We start from the raw sequence: 12,061 nt of genomic DNA on the forward strand, positions 1-12,061 counted from the left end.
GGGATTGAACTCAGGCCCTTGTGCTTGCAAGGCAGGTGGCGGAATCACTGAGCCAAATCCCTGGCTATACTTTTCATTTTTTGAGATGGGTTTTTGCCTTGTATTAAATAGCTGACCTTGAACTCACTACATAGCCAGGGGCAATCCTTGTACCTAAGCCTCCCAAGTACCTCAATTACAGGTGTGTGCCACCAAGCCTGGTTTATTTGGTACTTTATTTATATATTGGGTTTCTCATATCAAAGAAACCATGCAATATTTAAGCTTGTGTGTCTAATTTACTTCACTTAATACATGGTCTCAAGGTGCATCTGTGTTCCTACAAATGTCTTAGGTTTATCCTTCTTGAGGTCAGAGTAGTACTCCATTCTGAATAAATAGCATTTTGGGGGTGCTACTGGAGATCAAACTTGAGTCCTTGAGCTTGCAAGGCAGGCAGCATGACCACTGAGCTAAATCCCTGCCCCCATATAGCATATTTTTTGGTACTGGGAATTGAACTCGGGTCCTTGCACTTGCAAGGCAGGCTACCAAACCACTGAGCTAAATCCCCGGCCCCTGCTAAGATTTAGTTGTTTCTACATCCTCTATTCTCTTCCATTAATCCACAGTCTGGTTTGGTGTGTGTGTGTGTGTTTGTTTGTTTGTTTGTTTGTTTTGCCAATACCATGCTGTTTTTATCATTGTAGCTCTGTAGTTTAACTTGAAGTCTGAGATTGAGATCCCCCTCCCTTCCCCTTTTCCTCCAGAATTGCTTTTGCTATTCTAGGTCTCTTCTAATTTCATATGAATTTTGGGGTTGCCTTCTTTCATTCTGTGAGAAATACTATTAGTATTTTGATTGGGAGTGTTTTAAATCCATGTAACAGTTTTGGAAGTTTGGCTATTTTTACTGTATTGGTTCTGTTGATCCAGGAACGGGATCTTTCCATTTTCTGAACGTCCTCTTTGAATTCCTTTCTCAGGGTACTATAGTTTTCATTGTCCAAGTCTTTTACTTCCTTGGTTAGGATAATTCCTAAGTATTTGATTTCTCTTACTGCTATTATGAAAGGTATTGTTTCCCTACTATCTTGCTCGGTGAATTTATTATTGGTGTACAGGAGCACTATTGATTTTTTTAGTATTGAGTTTGTATCCTACCATAGCCATTTGCCAGTTTTAGATGAGAAAGTTGAAACAGAGAGATTAAATAAATTGCTGAGGTGATACAGATAATAAATAGTTGACCTACAATTCAAACCCAAGTCTCCAGCCACACTATTATAGTTTCCAAGACTTATATGTCAATTATTATACCTCAACAGGTTCTCACTAACTGAATTTTGGATTCCTTCATTCTATATTTATACATTTAGTGTCCTAGCTTCCTTTCCTCAAAGAGACACATGCACAAAACAGTATGTCTAAGCACTTTAATATATTCTTTTTTAAAATCTTTTTTTATTAATTCATGTTTACAGTACATAATGTTTACATTTCTCATAAAGAGTTGGTACATGGGGGCTGGGGATTTAGCTCAGCGGTTCAGTGGCCTGCCTTGCAAGCGCAAGGACCCAAGTTCAATCCCTGGTACCAAAAAACAAAAAAAAGAGTTGGTACATGTACATAACACATCTTAATTCTTTTTCCATCCCCTTCCTCACTCCCTGCCCTTCCCTCCTCCTTCCATCTCTTGGTCCCCTTCCCATTTGCAAAAGATCTGTCTCCCTGTTTCCTATTGTCTTTTATTTTGCTCATTATTTATATTTTGAGGCTCAAACTTTTTCTCTGTCATCTCGCTACTTTTGGTGGGTTGGGGAGGTATCAGGGATCGAACTCGGGACCTTGTCCTTGCTATTCTTAACCCCAAAATTTAGTAAGTGTTCAGTAAGTAAAAATAACACCAAAAAATCATTGTTTTCAAGGCCTGAGGCTAGACGAAAAACTAACTTTGAGTGGATGAACCAAGGAAATTATTAGCTAAGACTTGATTAACAAGAAAGTATTTGTGGAGGGATTGAGAATGAGGCAAGCAGAGAAAATGAGACAAAGAAGATAGGTGTCAGGGTCTGAGTGACTACTCCAGGCATACAGGTCAGCAAGTGCAAAAGCAAAGGCCAGAGTGAGAATGGGAGTGTTAGGGAAGACCCAGGCTTTCACTAGTGAAAATATAACAAATGCCAGTGAGGAATGATAGAAGTGCCTAGACAGTTAGCAGAGGCTGTTGTCTTTCTACATCATAGAAAGTGTATATGTCTTGTCTAAAGAATTTCTCTAGAATACTTATTTTCATCCATAGATAATCTAACTTTTTTTTGTTTTGTTTTGTTTTTGTACTGGGGATTGAACTCGGGGATCGAACTCGCCGTAGGCGGCGGAACCACTGAGCTAAATTCCCGGCCTGATAATCTTTTTGATGGCCCTGCTTACCTTTTAGAACATTATCTCTGACCTCTGAGAATTCTTGACTTGTAAAGAAATGTAACACAGGAAAGATAGAACTCCATGGAAAGAAATTGAAAGAACCCAGAATAAACTACAAAATTGTTGCCTTAAATTAGACTTTTTTTCCTGCTTCTTTCACTTATGAAGGTCCCTTTAATTGCTAAGTAAACTGTTTTAGCCGTTTTATATTTTGAGATTGAAAAATAACACAAACCAAAAATATGTTTAAATTAAAATATCTGTTTATAAGGCAGCAAGTGGAATAGAAGCATCAGGCATAGTTCATTTTAATAAAGACAGAGACATGGCTTTGAGGTCAGTTTCTAGTTTAGGTTCTGCACAGTAGATAATGACTTCAGACACTAAAGACCCATGGATTCACCCACTCCTGTGTGTGTTCACTGCCTCAATCATGAGACCTCCAGCCCTGGTAAAGTATTAGCATTAGTACATTCAGAGTAAGAGGCTGAATGCAAATCAGTATTGGCTTTCAAGCTGGGAGTGATCCCACCACTCAGGAGGCTGAGACAGGAGGATCACCGTAAGTTTGATCCCAGCCTGGGCAGTGAGTTTAAGGCCAGCCTGGACTACATAGTGAAACCCTGTCTCAAAAACAAATAAACAAAAAAGTTCACTTTCAGTAGTTTTAGTAATTCCATACTATTTCCTCCTGTTCAGGCTTTAAGTTAAAAACAGTTATTTTTCCCAATCTAAAATTTTTGTAAGAAGTGCTTAAAGATAAAAATGCATGAATTATTTGGGGGAAATTTTCAGAAAATACAGTTCAAACTTGGATTCATATTGAGTTTTGAGTTTGGTAATAGTACTGATAGAAGTGCTGGCTGTGGTACTTGTGGCTGTGACCTTGTGGTGATTAACTTCTCGGGACAGGGTTTCTCTATTAAGTAGAGATTCATGTGTTTTTTCAGGAACACTGTAGATATTAGTGACTATTAGAGAGAGGAAGGCAATAAAGGGCATGAGGAAAAGGTATGGGCTCTAGAAGCTGGGTATGTGGCTTGAATTCTGAGACTTGCTTACTAGCTTAAAGACCCTGGACACATTTACTAACCTCTCTTATTTCCTTATCTATAAAGGGGGAGTGACACAAGTACATATCTCATAGTGGTTATTAATTCAATTAATATTTATGCAGTACTTAGAACAGTGCCTGGTACATAGTGCTATTTAAGTGTTTGTTGGGTAAATTGTTAATTAAGCTCCAGGCACCATATTAACACTTAATAAAAGTTGTACTCAATGTATAATCAATTCCATTGAAAACAAAGCCTTAAAATTTTGACAGCTCCTTCATCATATTTTTTTAATTAACCAGCCTTAAAGACTTATTAGTACAAATCTTAAAGAAACAAGGAAAGTTTTTCACTTTTATTGAAAATTATCTCTACGTAGGGCAAATTAACTTTGTCCTCTGAGAGAATCTTGCATGTAATTAGCAATGTAAAATTAGCCTGAGTAATCTGACTTGTGCATCATTTGTCTTCCGCTTCCTTTCTGGTTTGATGTAGTGACAACCCACCCTCTCTACCATTGCTTCTAAAAAATTTTCCTACCTACTAGAAGACCTTGAGAAAAGATTTCTGTGAATACAATTCTAGTTTTGTGCCCTAGAACTGAAAACAGATGGGGCGATGACAGATTTTATTGGAAAAATATTTATTGAAAGCCTTCCATTTGTAATCCTGCTGCTACTCATATTGTGTAAAATGTAAAAAGAGCCTTGCATGAGTAAGCACAATGAGACTTTGTGCCCTTCACTCTCGTTTAGCAGGAGCAGCACGCTAAGGCTGGAACATGGCAGAGAGCTCAGTTGGACTTGGTTGGTTTAGTTTCCTCTCTTCACTCCTTGTTCCACTGACACTGAAGAATATTGCTTTGCTTCCCATTGAATTCCCTGACTGGACAAATAGATGGTTCCCACTGGTCAGCAGATCACATTTCATCTCAGCTGTGATGGTTATATCGCTTCTCGGGCTTTTGGCTAAGATCAAGTGTAGCTGTGATGATTATTCCTTTGCCCTCCTGTTAAGATAGGAGAGGACTTGTTTGGGAGTGAACTGCGCAAGTGGCACTTTTTGGTGGGCAGCCGAGTGTGCACTGACATCAGTGCTGGCTGATTGGTATTCAATTTGTGCAGTGGGTCAGCTTTGGCCCTGACACTCTCCTGCCTTTCATAAGTCAGCTTTCATTTGCTCATAATTGTTCCTGTTCTAATAATTACAAAGGATGTGTAACTCTTCATCAAGGCTGGATAGTTAAATTCTGCTGGTAATTCGAGGAGGATAAATTTAACCCCAAAACCATCTGCTGCTCTATAGGAGGATTTTTTAAATTATAAATTAAACACTATAACACACTGTTGGAGATTTAAAATTGCATTGGCTATGTTGACTCTAGAAATTATTTACTTTTTCTTAGCTTGAAAACAGGTTTTCAGTGTTTTGTTTTCTTTTTTTTAAGTGACTAGTTTACCTAACAATTTCTCTTAATTATAATAAAAATCCTGAAAGTATTTAGTAATTATAATCATTTTGCAACAGTAAACATGGACAAACTTAAACATCTTCTATATCTTATTCACGCCTTGTGTGTTATTCTCTGTTCCTTGCACTCTGAGTACAGGGATCTGCTGCTCTAGCACCAGCAGCATGAGCATCATCACTTCACTGCTTGCATGAACAATGCAGGGTCTCAGGCCCAACCCTAGACTTACCGAATCAGAATCTGCATTTTAGTAATTCCCCCAGTTACATTTTAATGTTTAATATATTGTAGCATTTCATTTAAACAAACAAAATTCTCTGCTACGATTGGTTTCCATTAAATAGTAATCATCCGTGGTAGGCATGGTGGCACACACCTTAGTTCCAGCTGTTCTGGAGAAAAGTCAGCAGGATTACTTTTTCAAGGCCAGCCTAGGCAACATAGCAAGATCCCATCTCAAAAAAGAGAAAACAAAAAAAGACAATAATCCTCAGGACCAGTTTATTGGGCTCTTTTATTCCCAAAGCATTGGCTGTTTGCTAATGATGTTTGGGCACTGGTAACTTAAGTAATTTAGTGATGAAGTAATAAAGGTTTTTTTAATCAGGAAGATAAAGATTAGTCAACTTTTAAAATATAAAGCAGAAAACAGTAATGGCAATTGTAGTATACAGTCAAATAGAGCCATGTCTGTTATTGGTTAGTTGTAATCACTTCTCAGCCTTTTGGCTCCGATCAAGTGTTACTAGTTAGTTGCATTAAAGGTAGTTACAGGACTGAGGTTTGGGGCCTTGATGTCCATGACAGTAACAGATCTGCAGTTAAAGACTATAATTCAAATCCTACTTCTGTAGAGCCGGGGATTTAACTCAGTGGTGCCGCAACCTGCCTCGCAAGCACAAGGTCCCAAGTTTGATCCCTGGTACCAAAAAAAAAAAAAAAAATCCTATTTCTGTAAACATTCAGGCCACACGAAAACCAGATGAGATAATATGGATATATCAAGAAATCTCAAAAACATTCTGAGAGTAAAAACTTAGAGAATATACCTGTTAGGATGGGAACATGTATCATCTTGATATAAAATGTATCTGTTACACTTTGAGATACCCAGTTTTGGAGACAAGGTCTCACTGTGTAGTTCAGGCTTGAATTCTGGGTAATCCTCCTGTCTCAGCCTCCTGAGTGCTGGGGTGACAGGTGTGTGCCACCACGCCCAGTTTGTGTAAAATGAATATAGATTACTAAAATGAGCATTTAGCCTATTAATATCCTATTTATACCCATTTCCTTGGTGGTAAGGATGTTGTTAACATAGCTTCTAATATTATAGATAAAAGAAAGCCCTCAATAACCCACTTTTACTGTGACAAGGATAAATTAGAAGAGTTCTCATCCCTACTTAATGAAAAGGATTTTTTTCCTGGGTTTATGATAGCTTTACCTCCAATTTAAAGTTGGATTAAACTTCTGATTAGTGGCATTGTTAGAACATCTGTAATATAATGTACCTCATCTGTTTGAATATTGGCTAAGTCATTTCCAACCATGGATACTTTGGCAATCAGCAAGCAGGTCTAGGGTCTAGTCTTGGTTTCTAAATGCCATCTTCACTAAAAAGAACATGACTCCTTGGAGAAGTGGTCACTTCAAGGCAGGGGCAGGGAAAATACAGGTGGCCTTAAAAAAATCTGGTGTCAAAAATAAGGAAATGCTGAAAATACAATTTTTTTTTTAATTTTTGCTTTTTGTTTTAGTTTTTGGTACCGGGGATCAAACTCAGGACCTTGCGCTTGTGAGGCAGGTGGCAGCATCACTGAGCTAAATCCCCAGCCCAAATAAAAAAAAATTTTAATGGAAGGAAGCAGGCTGAAAAGATGCAGGAGTCAACATGAATTAGATTCTGACAGCCAAAGATGGACTGATTTGAGCATAAAAATAGTATTGAATTGTAACTTGAAGATTAAAATAAATATTCATAGCAATAGATAACATCAACATGATAAATGACCAAGTGAATAAGTAAAATAGAAGATAATTCTTTCTTGGAGAAGAGTTACAAATAATAGGCGATGCATTTGCTAATTAGCAAGATTTAATCATTCCACAATGCAAACATATATTGCATTACATTGTATGCCATAAATATATAACATATACTTTCATACAAAAATATAAGATTAATTTTATATTTGTATAGTTTAATATTTATATAATTTATATTTGTATAATTTTTATACAAAAATACAAAGTCGGTCTAACATTGCATGGCATAAGTTTTATGGCAGAGAAATAGCAAGCAGTAAGTGTATATAGTAGCCATATGTTTAGGTATTAACTTGCAGATGAGAGAATTAAAACAGAAAGATGTTTCCTTTCCAGGATGGCCAAGCAGGTCTAAGTCTGGTATATAGAGTAATGTCCAAGTGATTGTTTCCGTAATGCTCTCCAAAAGTCATGTGATGGTGTGTGGTGTTTTTCTATTCTGTGTGTAAGACTCATCTGTGTTTCTACAGTGATTAACACATGTATGGCATTCAAATATTTAATGAAGGAATGAATGAACTTGGTCAGTATGATGAAATGGGAACACAGTCAACTTTCTGTATCTGTGGATTCTGCATCCTGGGATTCATCCAACCATGGATGGAAAATACTTAGAAAACAAAATCTTACATTTGCCAGTGTAATTAGGCCTAGTATAGAGTTGTGTCTGTACTGAAGCTGTACAGACTTTTTTCTTGCCATTATACCCTAAACAATACAGTATGACAATTATTTATATAGCTTTTACATTATGTTAGATACTAGATATAATCTAGAGATAATTTAAAGTGTATACAGGAGGATGTGTTTGTGTTATATGCAAGTATCACACCCGGTTGTATAAGGGTTATATAAACATCTGTAGACGTGGACAACAAACCCTTGCAGAAACTAAAGGACACTTGTATAGTCCATTCCATGTTAATACATGGTGATAAACATCCTGAAATTTCACTTTTCATCCTCCTTACTTGCCCCTTATTTGACTATATACTTTTGGCAAAAAGCTACAGACTGAATAAAGAAAATTATCCAGATTCCTATGGAGAACTAAAAAAGCTTTTATTTGTTCATTTATTTATTTATTTTGGGTTTTTTTTTGAGACAGCGTCTCACTATGTATTTGAGACTGAGCTGGAATTCACTATGTAGCTCAGGCTGGTCTCAAAATGACAGTGATTCTCCTGTCTTTGCCTCCCAAGTGCTGGGATTACAAGTGTGAACCACCCTGCCCAGCAAAAAGCTTTTATTTTTAAGTACCTTTCTGTTGCCACTTTTTAAACCTAACAGTTATTAACTTGCTCAAAAATAGCTACTTATCACTATGCTAAAGAAGGGCGTAAAGATGGTGGTTAACAGTGAGGGCTTTGTAGTCAAACTTCCTTTTCTATTCCAGTTCTCCAAGTAGTGGCTAACTGGATAATCTCAGGCAGGGTATCTAGCTTTCTTCACTTTTTTCTAAAATAAGACATCCTCATAGAATTATGTTTGTTTCCCTGGTACTAGGGATCAAACTCAGGACCTTGATCTTGCAAGGCAGGCTCCACATCACTGAGCTAAATCCTGGGCCCCCTCATAGAATTGTTAAGAAGAAATCTTGTTGGGCATGGTGATGCACACCAATAATCCCAGCTACTGGGGAGGCTGAAGCTAGAGGATCACGAGTTCAAGGCCCACCTGGGCAATTTAATGAGCCTGTGTAGCTCCACTGTGGATCACACCTGGGTCTAATCTCCAGTACTGAAGAACAAGGAAAAGACAAAGGAGAAAGAGTTATTATGATCTTCTTTATAGTGTGTAGATCAGCACCTTGCAGAGCACGTTTAGAAGAGATAAGGACATGAAGTGGGTGTGTAGAGGTAGGTGGCAGAGCAAATGCAGACCCTAGATTAAATAGGGGGAGATAGAGAGGGAAAGAGGAGAGGGAGAGAGAATGATAATAAATCATGCAGCAGACTGATTGAACAGCTTTTCTCTACAGACAGCATACTATGGGGCTGGGTATATTTACTGTCATTCTTCCCCTACTGTCAAGGAATTTAGTTGGATAGGAAAGACAGATAAATAAAATAATAGTGACAATAATTGTAATATCAACAATTGATCCCATTTACTGACCACCTGCCATGTTTCAATATATTTTTTCTGCTTATATCAAATACTCAGAACTTTATAAACTGCATTTTGTTTGCAAATGAGGAAACCAAGACTCTGAGATCAATAATTTGCCCAATATTACATGCCTAATATTAGATGTAGGATTTGATCCCAAATCTGCCTGACTTCAAAGTCTTCCTTAACCCTTTCATCAGGTGGTGACAATAGCTGTCGAAGGTCTCTGTCTGACAAGGTTATAGAAGACCTATATATGTGACACTGTAATAGCTTGGTGAGCCTAGGTGATTTCAGTGTTTCCTTAATGTCCCGGACAGACTCAAGTTCTTATTTTTCCTCAGTTACATACAGAAAAGGGAAGTAAAAAGCTGCTTAGTACCATTCTTTTTTGTGAGTGAACAGAAAGCTTTCTTTGTTCTAGCTTTGTAAAGCCAAGTTTGAAACTGGACTCCACAGATACAGCCAGGCTTTCCTAGCTCCTGCTCCCTTGCTGTGAAGTGCACCAATGAGAGAGCCCAACTCCACCATGGCCAGGCTGCCTTCAGGATGGCCCTGTACCTTGGCCACTCTTCTCAGGTCATTTAGCTGGGATGTGGGAGGTTAAGAATGAAGTAGTTGTATAAGACATTGAGACATTGAGAGTTTACAGTGGCATTAGACAAGTATCTTCAACTTACATATCCCAAGACTCATCCAGTGGTTATGGTTTAAAGTTTAGCCATTATTGTACCTATTTTAGGATCTCCAAACATCCCAGAGCTTCTTGTGCTTTTCCTAGTAAGTAAATTAACCTTTCCCTCTTTAAACCAGATTAAGACATATAGTGCTTGACTCATTTGGGAGTGTGATTTTTTAGAAAACAGAAACCTATACCTCTGTGTGTACATGTGGTTTATAAGGTGAGAGGACTGGCCAGCCAGTCAGAGGTTGAGGAGAGAAGCTAAGGTCTTTGTGACACTCGTTTTGGAAAATGGTGTGTAAGATGGAATTGAGGTTACGTGATGAAGTGACAGTCACACACACACGTCTGTCTCAGGGGCAACTCTCTCTCCTACTCCACAGTGTTGTTTACCAGCATTAGACTGTAGCTAAAGCCCTTTACCCAGATGCCCCCTCTTTTATCTCAGAACCCTTAAGCTCCCACTACACTTTTTCTAGCTCTCCTATGTATTTTCTCAGGACCATTATCTCTGAAAGGCAGCTGTTGGTGATAATATTTCAGAGGAATGTTGACATCTCTTGTCTGTGCTCCAGGCATTTTACGTTCTTAATCTCATTTAATCCTGGCAGCATCCTATCTTGGTAGGTGGATTATGCACACAGGGAGAGATATGGAAGCTAAGGAAGTTAAATCACTTTCCTAGGAGACTTGAAGCTAGAAGTGGCAAAACTGAAAGTCAACTCTCGTTCTCCCTTGTTTCACTGTTGTACTCTTCCTGGAAGCTTCATGCCTCCAATTTCTATGTCAGCAAGAAGAGGGATTATTTGGCCTGGGCTAGTGATATGTGCATAGTCTAATTATGTGAACGAGTATACATTTACCTTAACACACTGACCCTCACAGTAACTGGCTGATTAGGTATGTGTACTATTGCCACTTTACAGATGGAGAAACTAAGGCTCACCAAGACTGAACCAGAGTACCACAGCCAGTCAGTCTGGCAATGGAGACTGAACCTGGTCCCCTTTGAGTCATCTCTTAAAGCTCCCCAGATGTGTATCACTGCACCAGCTAGATGTGAGCTGATCCTGCCAGACATCTCAAGGCAGTATATAACAATGTAAGACAGTAGGGGAATAATTTACAAACCAATAGGAATGTTTTCCTTCAGCAAGAATAAAAAACTGGCAAGCAGAAGCTCCCAAGTTTGATCCCCAGTACCAAAAATAAAAATAAATAAAAAACTGTATAAAGGCTTAGCAGAAGACTAAATTGAATTTATACCAGAGCTCATTGAAATTTTGTGCATATTGAAGGCATTTGAGTACAGTGTTTTCCGAGTGCATTCTGTGTATCTAAACTGTGAATGCAGTATGACTAAGAATATAAGGGAGAGGCTGTTAACTGTTTGGAGGGTGTAGTGCCACTGTATTCCATAAATGAGTGAATAAGTGACAACAGTGATAGGTGGTCCATGGGTAGGCCATATTGCCCTTACATGATAATGAACTATTCAGAAGAGCCTCTGCTGAAAATGTATGGGACGTCACTTAGAGAATTATTACTTGGTAAAGTCTGTACTCATTTGCCTTAAAAGACTGTATATGAAACAGGATTGGTGGTACATTCCTGGAATCCCAGCACTTTGGGAGGCTGAAGCAGGAGGATCACAGTTGGAGGCCAACGTGGGCAACTTAGCAACTTACCATTACTGTTTTGATAAAGGGCTGGAGGTACAGCTCAATGCAAAGACCCTAGGTTCAATTCCTAGTACTGGGGGAAAACAAAAGGCTGAGAGGCTCTAGGACAGCAGAGCACTCAAAGGTACAAGAACTGCATGAACCTGGCAGCGGATTCTTCCCTTAGCTTCCTAGCTCCTCCTCTATTCCAGTCCCTGGGCCCAAGCCAGCCTCACCACGTTTTCACGACTTACTCTGCTTTTTCCAGTTCAGTAAGTGCAGGGCTAATGCTAACTGCTTCTTTGGCCCTTCATTTCTTTCATGAGGGCTCCCAGGCTAGGCGATACTTACGTTAAGTGGATCTGTATATTTTTGACTAATCTACCTCATGGGAAGTCTTATTCTAGAGCCAACGGGACTGTAAGAGAATGGATGTAGTTGCTCCTACAGCCTCTACATAAAGCCCATCTGACCTACACCGTGGTTAGCATAAAATGGTGGAGACCTGGCTGACACCTGATCCAAGAGCTTTGAGCTAAGCAATGGATTACCTTATGCTGTACTGATGGTCATTTTTACACAGCAATGGACAAACAACACAGTCCACAGAGACAGCATGTGTAAATAG

General features: G+C 38.7%; 1 protein-coding gene across 3 annotated transcripts in view; it reads left to right on the forward strand.

Annotated features, from left to right (window-relative positions):
- Sik2 (salt inducible kinase 2) overlaps positions 1 to 12,061 on the forward strand; it is a 121,587-nt gene that overhangs the window by 81,815 nt on the left and 27,711 nt on the right. The window lies entirely within an intron of this gene.

Source organism: Fukomys damarensis, unplaced genomic scaffold (assembly GCF_012274545.1).
Source record: "Fukomys damarensis isolate Sample0158 unplaced genomic scaffold, DMR_v1.0_HiC HiC_scaffold_16, whole genome shotgun sequence".
Taxonomy (NCBI): Eukaryota; Metazoa; Chordata; class Mammalia; order Rodentia; family Bathyergidae; genus Fukomys; species Fukomys damarensis.